Source organism: Ascaphus truei, chromosome 3, assembly GCF_040206685.1.
Source record: "Ascaphus truei isolate aAscTru1 chromosome 3, aAscTru1.hap1, whole genome shotgun sequence".
In the NCBI taxonomy this organism is placed as follows: Eukaryota; Metazoa; Chordata; class Amphibia; order Anura; family Ascaphidae; genus Ascaphus; species Ascaphus truei.
Genome location: NC_134485.1, coordinates 154546077 through 154562302, shown reverse-complemented (window position 1 = coordinate 154562302; position 16226 = coordinate 154546077).

Below are 16226 nucleotides of genomic sequence, written 5' to 3'. Positions count from 1 at the left end.
ACTGCCATCAATATGTTGTGTGTACTCCAGCAATATTTAAAAAAAAAAAAAAAATATTACTTTTTATATATATATATAATATATATATAAAAAAAATTAAAATAATATTTTTTTATATATAATATATATATATATATATACATATACACATACACATACACATACACATACACACAATATACATATAGTACAATATACACTTTATATATATATATATTTATGAGATAGATATATTTATATATATATATAGATACACACGTATTTAAACTCATGCAGACAGGGACTTAACCAGACTTTCAAATACACACAGAAATGTATGTGGGAAAAAAACATTTCATTTTGCAGGTGTGTGTATTTACTGATATGGCTGTCTAAGCACTATTTTCACACAGTGCTCTTTGTTATTTTGCAAGAAAACTCAATGTTACTGAATGAAAAGTGTACTAATGTTTTCAAAAACGAGATAAAAAAAGGATACATGTTTGTCCCACATGCGGCTATCACTAACCACAAATGTTCAAGCAATTATAACTAGAAATCCAATTGGCGTTTGAAATAAGGAGTTACAGTTTATACTTTTGTTGACCTTGAAAAGGAAACACAGCAATTTGTTAGCCACTGAGCAGTTTCATTTTGATGAGCAAAGAACAGATACCTGCACACATCTTTTGTGCTACTCTGCAATGGCTGATGAATTGGTGACAATTATGAATCCGAATTTAGGTTATAAATACATGATTTCAGAAGCTATTTTATCAACTTGCGGACATCAAGCAAGCACACGCCAAATCTATGATTTGATTCGAGCAAAATATCCTTATTACCAAAACCGTCGGCATGCGCGCAATTTTAATTCATCAATAAGATTCACTTTATCAACAAATGACTTTTTTGAACGTGTGCAGGATAAGCTAGAACACAACTATGGTTTCTGGAAGATTGCCAAAGAAAACCATTTCACCGTGAAAGAAGGCACATATATTGTGGTTAAAGGCATATTTATTCCTAATGCCAATAGCAATGGATCCGCTACTACTGTTCCGTGTGAATCGATAGCTGCTGCAATATCTGCACCCTCCATTCCTGAAACCCACATTGTACATGAACATAACTACTATGATTCTGTACCAAGCCTTTCAGCTGAAAATGCATTGGAATGGGTACCCGAAGAAATGAACATACCTCCCGACCAATTGTTTGAAGAAAGCAGTGGCGATTCCTATGAGCGCTTCATGGAGGAGATGTGTTTCATACTGGATTCAGCGTTTGGGTCAAGCGTGGATGAAAATGCCTTGCATTTCTGGAGTGACCAGTTGCAGGCAGACGAAGAGTTAATTCTAGAAGAATGGTAAATATAACAATCGTTATGCGTTGACTCTGCGTTTACATTTTTTTTTTTTGTCTAACCACCATTTTCCCTTTCAATGCGTGGATACAGCGTAACATAGCAGACTGCATAACATGTAGCGATCACAAACAAATTGTTTCCGAATACAATATAGTAGAACCTGAAAGAGTAGTACACATTGCTGACGGAATAAATATACATACTTTCCTATCACTTTAAACATATTAGCAAAATTTTACCATAACTCTAACACATACCTGTTTTGTTATCATGCTACATCTACAACATTTAAAAGCGGGTCCACCACGTATGACGTGGGACCCTTGTCATGGCCCAAGGCGTCCTTAAAAAGGATTACGGATGTAAGTCCCGCCCCCAAGCGACGTGCGCGCCTCAAAGCCTATTGGCTGTCATGTTTTGTTATAGTAACGGTAACTGCAGTGTGTCATACAGTGGGGGCGTACACTGGGCGTTAGCCGAATGTTAATTGAGTGGGAGGAGTGTTAGCGTGCGTTTCACGCTGGTTTAACATGACGTCACACGTATTGCATTTGCGCATTGTGTTATCGGCCGTCCTTTCTGTCCAAACACGTCTGTTTAAAAAGAATACAGATGTACTCGTTTAGAACGAATGTAGTTTCGTATTCATTGTATTTGAAATAAAGATTGTATGTTTAATCATATTTTCAACCTGTATTGAACGCACAACGTACGCTTTGTTTTGCGCATGCGCAAACAGTTAGTGCAGCCAAGCCTGAAGTGCGTGCGCACACTAAGATGTGCGCGCACATTTTTCAGTATACAGGCAACGTTCACATCATATACATAGTTATGCCTGCTACAAATTTAAGGAAACATTACATACTGATGTACACTTGTACTTCTAAAATATAAGTGAGTGACGTGTGTATTGTGACAAACGCCCCTCTTTTGTAGTGCTGACGTCTGTCTGGGTTCTTCCCGACACAGTCTTCTAGGGTTATTTAATACAAAAAACAGGATCATGCAAAGTATTAAGCTGCTTAACTCAGGCTTCTGCCTGCTTTATTTTCATCCAAGTAAGGTACTGCAGCTTTAACATGTGTAGGTTAGAGGTACTCAGATACTTTCATTCAGCAGTTCACTCATTTCATTGTTACAGTATTTCCCACACTTATTTCAAGTAAAAAGAAACCAAATTATATAAACAAAATCCTATCCCTTTCAGGGATCTAACTACACATCAAAATCAGTCTCTCTAACAGCTGCTGGCCAACTAAACTGGTTCCCCAGCTTAAAACAATGCTCTCTCATTTAGGGTCACAAGATACAGCACAGTCTTTTAGCAACAGCAGTAACCATTTGTTTGTCTTATCTGTTTGGGGTGTCCAGGCAAATCCTCTGGTACTGTGATACGTGGAGAGGCAGTCAACCTCGATACTGGATGCAGGAGAGTAGCGACACCCCCAGCCCCCAGGCTCCAAGGAGAGAGAGTGAAATGCAAAACCTCTCTGCTCTAAATACCTGTGCATGTGATTAGAAGAGCAGGTGAGGGAGAACTAGAGCCATTGTAATCTGTGGTCTGGATTTTCCATCCAGCTGCCTGAGTTAATGTGAAGCTGTGGAACGGATCATTTTTAGCTATTCCTGCACTTTCTGCTCTAAAATGGGGCAGAAAGCTGCCTAACATCTTTGGACTATGTCACATATCCCCCTCCCCAGCTCACACCTACTGGGGTGAGCGGCCATGGACCTCACTGGGGTGAGCGTCCTACCTGAAATACTTGAGCTAACTCCTCAGTACAACATTAAGTATTCACATGATACGAATATGAACTTCATTATAAATTTACCAACCGAAAAGGGCATTTTTTTTTTTCTTTCCATATTGTAAGCTACCAATATTTTTTCTCTTATACTACAGCCTTGTAATCTTAAGGGCCATCAACCCTGTATATTAATTTGTAGTTTAGCTACATTTTCAACACAGAGAACCAATATAACATTGTAATATTGACAAAATGCTTATTTGCATAGTTAAGTGTCCGTGACATAGTCCACACGTGTAATAAAAAAAAAAAAATCGGTCAGTTCCCCCAAACATTTTTTTTTTTTTGACTTCCAGTCTATTGCATCCTTTGACTTTATTTCATAGCCCGCTGCAACCTGCAAATGACTGGACTGTTTCTTTAGCTTCTGATGAGACCCTTGGACCAGATTCTCCTTGGCTCCACAGTGTGGTCCAGATTGGTGAGATATGGAACTATTCAGGCGCCGTGTTAACCTTCGTTGTTTTTTCTTTTCAATCTTTGATTTCCCTTTTGTGGCCATTACCAGGCCTTTGGGTTTTGGAGACCTAGTTGCCTCTGTACAAACGTAGTCCATATTAACCATGTCATCAGGATCTGTCAACAAGTTTGTGTTTTCAGGAACTGCCACCCACTTGGCTAAAACATCTTCTGTGTTGTCCTGGGTGTGTCCACTAGTTTGATAATCTTCTGGACAACGTAAATGAAATTGAGGATCTGGATTTTTGAATTCCAGATCAGGGAGTATATTCTCAGGAGGGTGCCTATCTGTTTCTGGAATAACAGCAGCACAATCAAAGTCAATTCTTTCTCCTTCCTCTTTGTCATCAGTGAGGGCATTGAGTTTACTTTCCCTGGTCTCCTTTTGTGACCGTGTCTCTTTTAGCCTTGGAATCTCTTTCTCCAACTTCATCTTTATAGCAAATCGTAATATTGCAACAGCATTAAAGATACACGTATAGGAACGTACCGCTTGCTTGGTTAGGAGGTAGGATTGATAGCCCGACTGAACCACTTTAGCCGCTTCTCCCATGTCCGTCATCTGTTTCAGAGCGAGGTTTAACTCTGTTTCATTTTCTCTATTCTTGACCTGCAGCTGCAGGTGCTCCTCCCGGGTCTTGTCCAGCTCCAGCTGCAGCCGGGCCCCCTCATTTGCCGTGTGGTCCAGCTGCTTGTAGATATCGGCCATCTCGCTTTTATAGCGCAGTGTCAGGCAAACCACCTGACGGACGGACACCTCCTCTCTCTTGGCGCACTGTATCTCGCGCTCAGCCATCTGCTTCTGCAGCTCTCCAACCTGATCGTGCCAGACCTCCCTCAGGGTCTTCACCTCTTTCTGGTGCTTGCTCTGGGTTTGCATCAGCGCCTCCATTTTTTGGAGCTCTGCAGATTGTGTCGCCTGGATCGCCGCTGATTCTGTATTCTGCAGTGCTTCCTGCATTTCTAACTTTTCCTGGATCAATTGCTTCTCCACTTTTTCTGCTTGGTGAAGTTTCTCATCACCTTCACTGATCTGGTCAGTCAAGTCTGAATTTTTCTGTGTCAGACTTACATTCTCTCTTTTTACAGTCTCTAAATTACTCAGGGTATTCTCATAGGTTTCCTTCAATGTACACAGCTCTGTGCTGCGAGCGTAGACCTCATGGCGTGAGAGTTCCAGCTCTGCTTTAAGCGCGCTAGCCTCTTGCCGAGAAACCCCCAACTCTGTGATGAAGTTTTGCACATCTTTCTGGGACATCTCATAGCATAGTTTCCAGTCAGTTCTTGTTTTTTTTGATTCGCTTGGCTCTCTGCCTATGATGGTAGCAGTAGCCTTTGTCATCTCTAGGCGTGTCGTCATTCCTGGGACGATTGCGCCAGGCCCTATGGGCTGTTGCTCATCTCGGCGCCTTTCTGACGCATGTCCTGACAGTGCAGGTTCAAGTGGCTCGGTCACTTCCCCTGTGACTTGAGGAACAGTTTTCTTTCTTTTTGCTTTATTAGCTCCAGAGATATCAGTGGTCCTGGGCACACACTCACTGTTATCAGCTTCCACATCTTGCTTGCACTCACAGGGCGTTGCTTGCTTTTGCAGCTGTTTGTCTTTGAAAATTTTGGGGCACACATCTTCCATGTGACCTACTTCACGACAGGCCCAGCATACTAAATTCATCTGTGGGTACGGCTCTCCTCCAGGGTCGTGATCATAGTATGGCCTGAAGGGACACTGTTTTGTATGGTTACGTACATTACACAACAAACATTTCACGTCTGCCATTTTAGAAACCCGGCAGGGACAATTGCTAGCTGCAATTTCACTCACTTCAGCAACTTACATACAGCACTTGCTAGCTGCAAATTCACTCACTTCAGCAAAAGGCATTAGCTTTACAAACAGCACTTGCTAGATGCAAAAAAAATTTTTTTTCTTCAGCAAAACATTTTGGTTTTCTGTTTGGGTTCAGGGTGCTATTGCATCCACACTTCGCACATTCTCTGTGTATGCTAGAAGCACAACTGATATACACAGTGGAACAGACTTCACTCATAGCATCTGTATTTTACTTCAGCTGGGCGGCGATTTTAAACCCCCGCATTTATTTGAAAACCCACAGACTTTAGTGTCTGCCCGCATTCTCCACCATATGTGACAAACGCCCCTCTTTTGTAGTGCTGACGTCTGTCTGGGTTCTTCCCGACACAGTCTTCTAGGGTTATTTAATACAAAAAACAGGATCATGCAAAGTATTAAGCTGCTTAACTCAGGCTTCTGCCTGCTTTATTTTCATCCAAGTAAGGTACTGCAGCTTTAACATGTGTAGGTTAGAGGTACTCAGATACTTTCATTCAGCAGTTCACTCATTTCATTGTTACAGTATTTCCCACACTTATTTCAAGTAAAAAGAAACCAAATTATATAAACAAAATCCTATCCCTTTCAGGGATCTAACTACACATCAAAATCAGTCTCTCTAACAGCTGCTGGCCAACTAAACTGGTTCCCCAGCTTAAAACAATGCTCTCTCATTTAGGGTCACAAGATACAGCACAGTCTTTTAGCAACAGCAGTAACCATTTGTTTGTCTTATCTGTTTGGGGTGTCCAGGCAAATCCTCTGGTACTGTGATACGTGGAGAGGCCGTCAACCTCGATACTGGATGCAGGAGAGTAGCGACACCCCCAGCCCCCAGGCTCCAAGGAGAGAGAGTGAAATGCAAAACCTCTCTGCTCTAAATACCTGTGCATGTGATTAGAAGAGCAGGTGAGGGAGAACTAGAGCCATTGTAATCTGTGGTCTGGATTTTCCATCCAGCTGCCTGAGTTAATGTGAAGCTGTGGAACGGATCATTTTTAGCTATTCCTGCACTTTCTGCTCTAAAATGGGGCAGAAAGCTGCCTAACATCTTTGGACTATGTCACAGTATGTACACAATCATATAGAGCTGTGTAACGCGTTGTCACGGATACATATATAGTAAGGTGCCATCTTTGACCATCATGTGTTTGCTGTATTTCAGAGATGTCGGGGAAGATACAATCGGATCAATGTATGATTTCAGAAGAGTCTACCTTTATATGAGATGATTGTGAGGAGGAGCCACCGACTACTATACTACATATGGAACTAATTTTATATTGCTTGCAGCGCTTATTAACAAACAATTAAAAATGTGATACACTTATGCCTATATTGCATAAGCACTTAATTAACATAATGATGTTGCAAAATAGTGCCTCATGAATTTTTATTGAGTGTTCTTTAATGACTACTATCATTTTATCCGGGATGGGAAGGGAGCGAAGATAGCAGGGATACACCATGAAAAATAAAAAATAAATGCATACAATAGTGTAATAAGTTCTTTTCAATCTGGATAAAACATGTATGTCTTGGCTCTATAGCAATGCCTACTTACAGCAGGTCAAAAGGTAAAAAGCATTGATCTACACAGCAGGTAGAAAGGTGTCAGGATCTTCAGGAACAACAGCCCAGGTTTACAGCATAAGAAATCAGCACCTCAGCTCAGACGTCAGTAGATGTGAGTGGATCAGAGACATGCAAAAGAAAGGCAGACCATAGTGTCGATCGTGCATAAAATTTATATAAACAAACAACAAATTTTAGGAATTGTACTCACATTGTGTACATAATCATAGTTCACATAAGGCTTTACTTGAGGCAAATGGAGTGCTGGTTCAGTGTGGAGCAGCTCACCGGGGATCTTCTCCTTAGACTCACAACAGACCGGGTGGGAGATGGCGTCTGACGTCACATCCGCTGTTGGGGTGACGGCATCCGGTCTTGGAGGCAAACGGTGGGGGAACTCAGCAACTCTGAAGCCTTCAGTAGAAAGAGCAGCTGCAGCAATGAAAGTGGCTCTACGCGTTTCGTCGTACTAGACAACTTCCTCAGGAGCAATGAATAATTCTCAAATGAGTTGTGGGTTTATATATACTAAACAATTGAACAAATAAGCAATTAACCAATTTAATATAACAATTATATAATTGAAAATTTAAAAGATACACTGGTTCTCCAATAAATAGGTACATAACTCAGTGTTCAAAAACGGCGCAGTGTTAATACAAATAGGCATTTAAAACAACATCTAAGTAAATGAAATATCTAAGTAAATAAAATTCAGGATCTAATCATGATGATATTCTAGGTATTTATAGGGAGCCATAACTAATTGGTTCTTATGTACTCACAGAGCAAAAACGAGGGAGAGAGAGGGGAGAAGAATATAAGAGTGAATTAGTAACATATTAGTAACATATTAAGATTGATTAAAATATACACTTATATGTATCAAAAGTAATAAAAAGTAATAAAAATATAAATATACATAAAATATATATAAATATAAAAAAACCTTTGTTCATTTAGTAAGTGACCCAATATTGATAATAAAAGGCACCTGACATATAGCTAATGTCAGTGGGAGAGGTCGCAGAAAGGATATACAGAGATAAGGGGCCCGAGCAGACCGTGCATTAGATAAGAAATGGGATAATCTCAAATTCTGCATTAAGCCCATTTGGCATTAATGTTTTTAATTTGTGTATCCAATACATCTCACGTCTGCTCAGATCTACATCTCTGCTGCGACCCCTCCAGTGTTGTCGCACATGCTCAATGGCAGTGAATTTTAGTCCTTTAGTATTGGAATTGTGGTACTTAGCAAAATGTTTGGACACACTATGCGTTAGTATGCTTCTCCTAATATTGCTGAGGTGTTCTACAATACGTGTTCTGATGGCTTTTTTAGTTTTTCCCACGTATTGTAGTCCACAGGGGCATTCTAATAGGTATATGACATAGTCACTATAACAATTCATATATTGCTTTATTTTAAAGTGTTCTTTGGTTACATTACACATAAAGTTCTTTTTGTCTGTTTGTTTATGTTCACATGCCTTGCACATTGTGCAACCAAAGAAGCCCTCCAGATTCTGAAGCCATCCTTTATTTGTTGTTTCTATCTTTTTTAGGGCACTTGGAGCGACAATACTCTTCAGATTTTGTGCTTTTTTAAAAATTATTCTTGGGTTCTCTGGGAGTGTGCTATTTAAAATTGGGTCACTCTTTAAAACATGCCAATGTTTTCGAATAATTTTACCAATATTGCTGGCATCTTTATTGTAAGTTGTCAGAAAAGCTGTGTCAAATACATTGTTTTTTACTAATGGTGTTGTTTCTTTTTTAGGTTCTAATAAATCTTTTCTATCCAGGTTTTTCGCTTTATTGAACGCAGTGTCTAAAATTTCTTTCTTATAGTTCTTTTGTTTAAAGCGTGACTCCAAAGTTTTGCATTGTTCTTCAAATACAGTTTCTTCCGTGCAATTCCTACGCATTCTTCTAAATTGGCTATAGGGGACATTATCCATCCACTGGTGATGATGGCAACTTGAACGCAAAATATAATTGTTGCTGTCTACATTTTTAAAAAACGATTTGGTTTTAAGAAGACCCTCTTCAATATATATCACCAGATCTAAATAATTGATCGAAGACTTACTTGAAGTCGAGGTGAATTGTAAATTCATGGTATTGTTATTCAGACCTGCTATATAGTCGTCTAGGTCTGTTTGGTCACCCTGCCAAATTAATATAATATCGTCAATGTAGCGCCGCCATAGGACAACACCCTCCCCCAGCATGCCATTGGGGGAGGGTGTTGTCCTATGGCGGCGCTACATTGACGATATTATATTAATTTGGCAGGGTGACCAAACAGACCTAGACGACTATATAGCAGGTCTGAATAACAATACCATGAATTTACAATTCACCTCGACTTCAAGTAAGTCTTCGATCAATTATTTAGATCTGGTGATATATATTGAAGAGGGTCTTCTTAAAACCAAATCGTTTTTTAAAAATGTAGACAGCAACAATTATATTTTGCGTTCAAGTTGCCATCATCACCAGTGGATGGATAATGTCCCCTATAGCCAATTTAGAAGAATGCGTAGGAATTGCACGGAAGAAACTGTATTTGAAGAACAATGCAAAACTTTGGAGTCACGCTTTAAACAAAAGAACTATAAGAAAGAAATTTTAGACACTGCGTTCAATAAAGCGAAAAACCTGGATAGAAAAGATTTATTAGAACCTAAAAAAGAAACAACACCATTAGTAAAAAACAATGTATTTGACACAGCTTTTCTGACAACTTACAATAAAGATGCCAGCAATATTGGTAAAAATATTCGAAAACATTGGCATGTTTTAAAGAGTGACCCAATTTTAAATAGCACACTCCCAGAGAACCCAAGAATAATTTTTAAAAAAGCACAAAATCTGAAGAGTATTGTCGCTCCAAGTGCCCTAAAAAAGATAGAAACAACAAATAAAGGATGGCTTCAGAATCTGGAGGGCTTCTTTGGTTGCACAATGTGCAAGGCATGTGAACATAAACAGACAGACAAAAAGAACTTTATGTGTAATGTAACCAAAGAACACTTTAAAATAAAGCAATATATGAATTGTTATAGTGACTATGTCATATACCTATTAGAATGCCCCTGTGGACTACAATACGTGGGAAAAACTAAAAGAGCCATCAGAACACGTATTGTAGAACACCTCAGCAATATTAGGAGAAGCATACTAACGCATAGTGTGTCCAAACATTTTGCTAAGTACCACAATTCCAATACTAAAGGACTAAAATTCACTGCCATTGAGCATGTGCGACAACACTGGAGGGGTCGCAGCAGAGATGTAGATCTGAGCAGACGTGAGATGTATTGGATACACAAATTAAAAACATTAATGCCAAATGGGCTTAATGCAGAATTTGAGATTATCCCATTTCTTATCTAATGCACGGTCTGCTCGGGCCCCTTATCTCTGTATATCCTTTCTGCGACCTCTCCCACTGACATTAGCTATATGTCAGGTGCCTTTTATTATCAATATTGGGTCACTTACTAAATGAACAAAGGTTTTTTTATATTTATATATATTTTATGTATATTTATATTTTTATTACTTTTTATTACTTTTGATACATATAAGTGTATATTTTAATCAATCTTAATATGTTACTAATATGTTACTAATTCACTCTTATATTCTTCTCCCCTCTCTCTCCCTCGTTTTTGCTCTGTGAGTACATAAGAACCAATTAGTTATGGCTCCCTATAAATACCTAGAATATCATCATGATTAGATCCTGAATTTTATTTACTTAGATATTTCATTTACTTAGATGTTGTTTTAAATGCCTATTTGTATTAACACTGCGCCGTTTTTGAACACTGAGTTATGTACCTATTTATTGGAGAACCAGTGTATCTTTTAAATTTTCAATTATATAATTGTTATATTAAATTGGTTAATTGCTTATTTGTTCAATTGTTTAGTATATATAAACCCACAACTCATTTGAGAATTATTCATTGCTCCTGAGGAAGTTGTCTAGTACGACGAAACGCGTAGAGCCACTTTCATTGCTGCAGCTGCTCTTTCTACTGAAGGCTTCAGAGTTGCTGAGTTCCCCCACCGTTTGCCTCCAAGACCGGATGCCGTCACCCCAACAGCGGATGTGACGTCAGACGCCATCTCCCACCCGGTCTGTTGTGAGTCTAAGGAGAAGATCCCCGGTGAGCTGCTCCACACTGAACCAGCACTCCATTTGCCTCAAGTAAAGCCTTATGTGAACTATGATTATGTACACAATGTGAGTACAATTCCTAAAATTTGTTGTTTGTTTATATAAATTTTATGCACGATCGACACTATGGTCTGCCTTTCTTTTGCATGTCTCTGATCCACTCACATCTACTGACGTCTGAGCTGAGGTGCTGATTTCTTATGCTGTAAACCTGGGCTGTTGTTCCTGAAGATCCTGACACCTTTCTACCTGCTGTGTAGATCAATGCTTTTTACCTTTTGACCTGCTGTAAGTAGGCATTGCTATAGAGCCAAGACATACATGTTTTATCCAGATTGAAAAGAACTTATTACACTATTGTATGCATTTATTTTTTATTTTTCATGGTGTATCCCTGCTATCTTCGCTCCCTTCCCATCCCGGACAAGCTACTATTGAAAGGAATCTGTACACATTCCTGGAAGGTTGAGAATTTGATCAGTGATCACCTTGACACATTTTATTTTGAATTTTAATTTTGTGCACTATTTTATCACAGATTGGGTGTGGTTAGCGCCGGTAACAAATCACTTTAAGTTTACTATCATTTTATGGCATGGTGTGTTTTATATATAACAACCATTCCCACTCTGCTAACACATTTGTGTATTCTATTGTGTAATGGAACGTATGACTGTCGAAACTATGTAACAATAATAATAAGAATAATAATAATAATTATAATATGAGCATGTTCATGTATAGCGCTGCTAGTTGTACACAGCGCTTTACAGACACATTTTTCAGGCTCAGGTCCCTGGCCCGTGGAACTTACAATTTATTTTTGGCCGCCTAAGGCACAGGGAGATAAAGTGATTTGGCCAAGATCACAAGGAGCCGACACCGGGAATTGAACCAGACTCCCCTGCTTCAAACTCTCAGTGCCAGTGTGTGTCTTTACTCACTGAGCCACTCCTTCTCCCAATGTAAAGTACACTTACAACCAACTAGCCCTTTATTGTTAAAAATCTCTTGTTACATGGGTATGTTGATAAAATGGTTTGGGACTGTAGCAATTAATGTTATTGGCCAGATGTTGTGGTCCCCTACAATGCATGATGTTCTGAATATGACATCAACATCATGTAATGAAGTACGTTTCTGTGTATATTTCATTAACCTAACTAACTATAGTTTACTGTGTTTATTAAACTTTCTAAAAATACATCGTATAGTCAATATGATGATATAAGCTACCATAATAAAGCTGGTGTTATCATTTGTCGGTGTTATACATGGATCCTACACAAATTGATACAGACACAAACAGTTGTCTTAAAAAGTGTGTCTATGCTAATGTGCACGTGATTGACGTTACAATTGTGAGAATACTTGATAATTATCATCATGATAATGATGAAGTGACGTGAATTATATAGCAAAAATATTACCAACATTGTCATATAGGTAAATTAGAAATGCTAAATGACAGTAACATTTGCAACAAAATAGTGTTTTCTGTTCACAGTTTTACACTTGGTACATGTAGGACACATCCACACACGTGTGACTTATACATACACATGTCACAAATTTAAATTCATGTTGACTATTAATTCCTAGCATTAAAAAACACCTACATTGCTAAATATAAGATGTAGTACGCATTGTTGTGATTACAGGCATTCATGCATGGAGTGTTATGATCAGTCAATTTCATCCGTGATGAATGAGCTCCCGTAAGTAAACAAATAAGTACAGTTATCCCCTTTTCTCCAAACAGCTCTATATTACATGAATGGAATTTATAAGGAAACATACATAAAATGTGATAAAATGTGAGTAATCATTTTCTAATACAATGCACATGAAAGCTCAAGAGTAGCTAAATGCATATACATGATACAGAAAGTACATGTATGTTACATTTGTCTTTACAACAATATGTTGTGTTTTTACTTCAAATAATTATAGGAAGATTGAGGTAGGCACATCTTATGAGAGATGTCAGCAAATATACATACCATGATCAGTCATACTGGAGATATACCTATAATGCAAAGGAACAATATATAAATTGCAAACATTGACATGCCATCTTCAGTACCGTAAACAACACAGCAAAGTGTGTATTTGGTGTTAAATGTGCAACACCATGTATATTTAATCACATTCAAAATGTAAATGAGCCTGGTGTACACATCATATGGATGTACATGTTACACTGCACCAATAACATTGTATGTAAGCATACTAGAAGCATGAATGAGTATGGGCATAATATGTGTATTGTGTTAGCATAAGGAACAACACAATGCTAAAATATTAGTGCTTTGTTACCCCAGTTGTATTCACATACACACAACTAAAGTACAATTGAAGAGGGATTATATAACCTGTGCAACAATAACATACCGGTGCCACATCCCTTTGTGCACACAGCAGAGAAAAGAAAGGTGTGCAACCCATATTCATCTGTGTCCTAACAGAAGGTTATATAAAAAAACATTATTGTTAAGATAACATAATGTAAGTATAAAAGTAGAACTTGGAACATATCAGTTTTTACTTACAAGAAAAAAATGAATTGATGAGATTCTGGCGTGTCTGGCCACCACTGGCTGTTTGTTCATTTTCAGCAGCTACATGGGTGGGATGCTCGTCTACCAAAGGCTCAGCTAGGTCTGATTGTACATTGTGCCTGAGTGCAACATTGTGCAAAATGCAACAGGCAAGGATAATATCAGAGACTTTTTGAGGCTTGTATAGAAGAGCCCCACCAGTTCTGTCCAGACACCTAAATCTGGTCTTGAGTAGGCCAAATGTCCTCTCTATAACAGATCTTGTAGATATATGGGCTGCATTGTACCTCTCCTCTGCTTCAGTTTGAGGGTTTAGCACCGGAGTCAAGAGCCACGGCCTAATTCCGTATCCTGAGTCACCTATAATGAATGGAGCACACATAAGCTGACATTAGTGATCAAATTGTACAATGCCAACATTCCTAAATAAAAATGTGTTTTGTGTTATAACATGTAAATGTGTACTCACCCAGCAGCCAACCATGTTCAAAATGTCCCTCTTCGAACGCATGGAAGACTGAAGAGTTCCTCAGGATAGAGGAATCGTGACTGGAACCAGGGAATTTGGGTACCACATGCATTATCCTCATCGTCGCATCACATACCACCTGTACATTGAGTGAATGGTAGTGCTTACGATTGCGGTACACATGCTCACTCTGACTAGGTGCAATCAAAGCAACATGTGTGCAATCGATTGCACCCAGCACACATGGTATCCCTGCTATATTATAAAAGCCAGTCCTGACTTCCAGCCACTCTGTCGCCTCTGTAGGAAAATGAATATAATTCCTAGCGCGTCTATTGAGTGCATAGAGAAACTGGGTCAAGGCCCGCGAGAATGTAGATTGCGAGACCCCGCCCACTATGCCCACAGTTGTCTGGTATGACGCGGAAGCAAGATAATGTAATGAGCACAGCATTTTAACAAGCCCAGGGACTGCACGACCTCTGGCTGTGAAAAAATCTAAATCTCCCCTTATCTCCTGATAAAGAGCTAAGATTGCTGCTGAACTCAAACGATAGCGACTTACAATCTCCTCCTCACTCATCCCATCTAACAGGGTTCTCTCCCTGTACAGACGCGGACGAGGCACAACTTGTCTCCTCTGTCTTCTCCTCTGATCTCCTGTCCCTCTCCCTGTCCCTCGGCCTGTCCCTCTCCCTGTCCCTGTCGTATCCGCGTCACTGTCCCTGTCACTGTCCCTCGGTGTGTCCCTCCCTTGCCCTATATGATTGTCTTCATCATCAAGCATGTCATAGAAAAGAATGTTCCTCCGTCTCCTAAACAATCTCAACATTTTGAAATGAGTAGCTGTGAATGAGCAGGTTATGTGCGTCCTTTAAATAGGTATGTGATGATGTCAGGTGACATAGTAAAATGCAAGGTTTTACATTAACATAATAAAGTACTTGTGTGGCAAGCTGTGTGCAGTTGTTGTGTGTATTCTGCAGGGAATGATGATATTTGCCAATGATGTGACGTGATGCTTTGTACAAACATTGCTTGCAAATAAATAGTTGCATGTGCAATGCATGTAAAACTTGTGAACGCAAGAGTCAGTCATGTAATGAGACAAAAAGGCTGAGATTGATGTGGGAAAAGTTTTGTGTAACATGTGTAATTAGCCATGTTATTGTGACATGTTGCCAACAATGAATAGTCGTGTGCATATGCATGCATTTCTGTAATGAGGATAGTTGCTATAGAATGAGTTTACAAGGTGTCCCAATGATGAATTACTGTACATGTGCGTATAAGTTAGGTTGAAGTGCTTGTAATGCAACGGTTATAATGTAAATATGCAATGTGATTGCGCGTCCAATAAGTGACGTCATGAAAATAGGGAGGACCAAACCTAGATGTAAACATGAGAATTTAGATGTACATGAACGTTTAAAGATGCGTGACACATTACAAGCATTGTGTAATGTAAAGGAACATGAATATACGGTGTATGTGTGACATGTGTGACATGTGTAACATCATGTAAACAATTGTCGATCAATTCAGTAAAATGTGTGCTATGATGTGAGGTTCTCCTTTAAGAGTTGAGTATAGTATTTTCCCTTGCCACATCATCACATGATGAGTAATGTGACCCGCAAATGCTGAAAACATGTAAAAGTATAATGTTATGCAAATAATACACGTCAGCCGTGACACAATGCAGGGAATGCCCCCCACACTGTAATGCAAATGACGTTTGTATTGTGAGCAATGAAACGTAAACAGTACTATACTGTTATACGTCCCCGCTCCATTGACTCCATTGATGTACAGAAGATTTTTTTTTTCTAAGTGCCGTTCCGGCAGCCTTAGCGATCGTTCTCCCGTCCAAACTGCCAACTTTAGTTGGCGGGAGAAATCGGCCATAACATCTCAATTTCGTAGTGCCGATCAGCCCCGATAAGCTGATTTTTT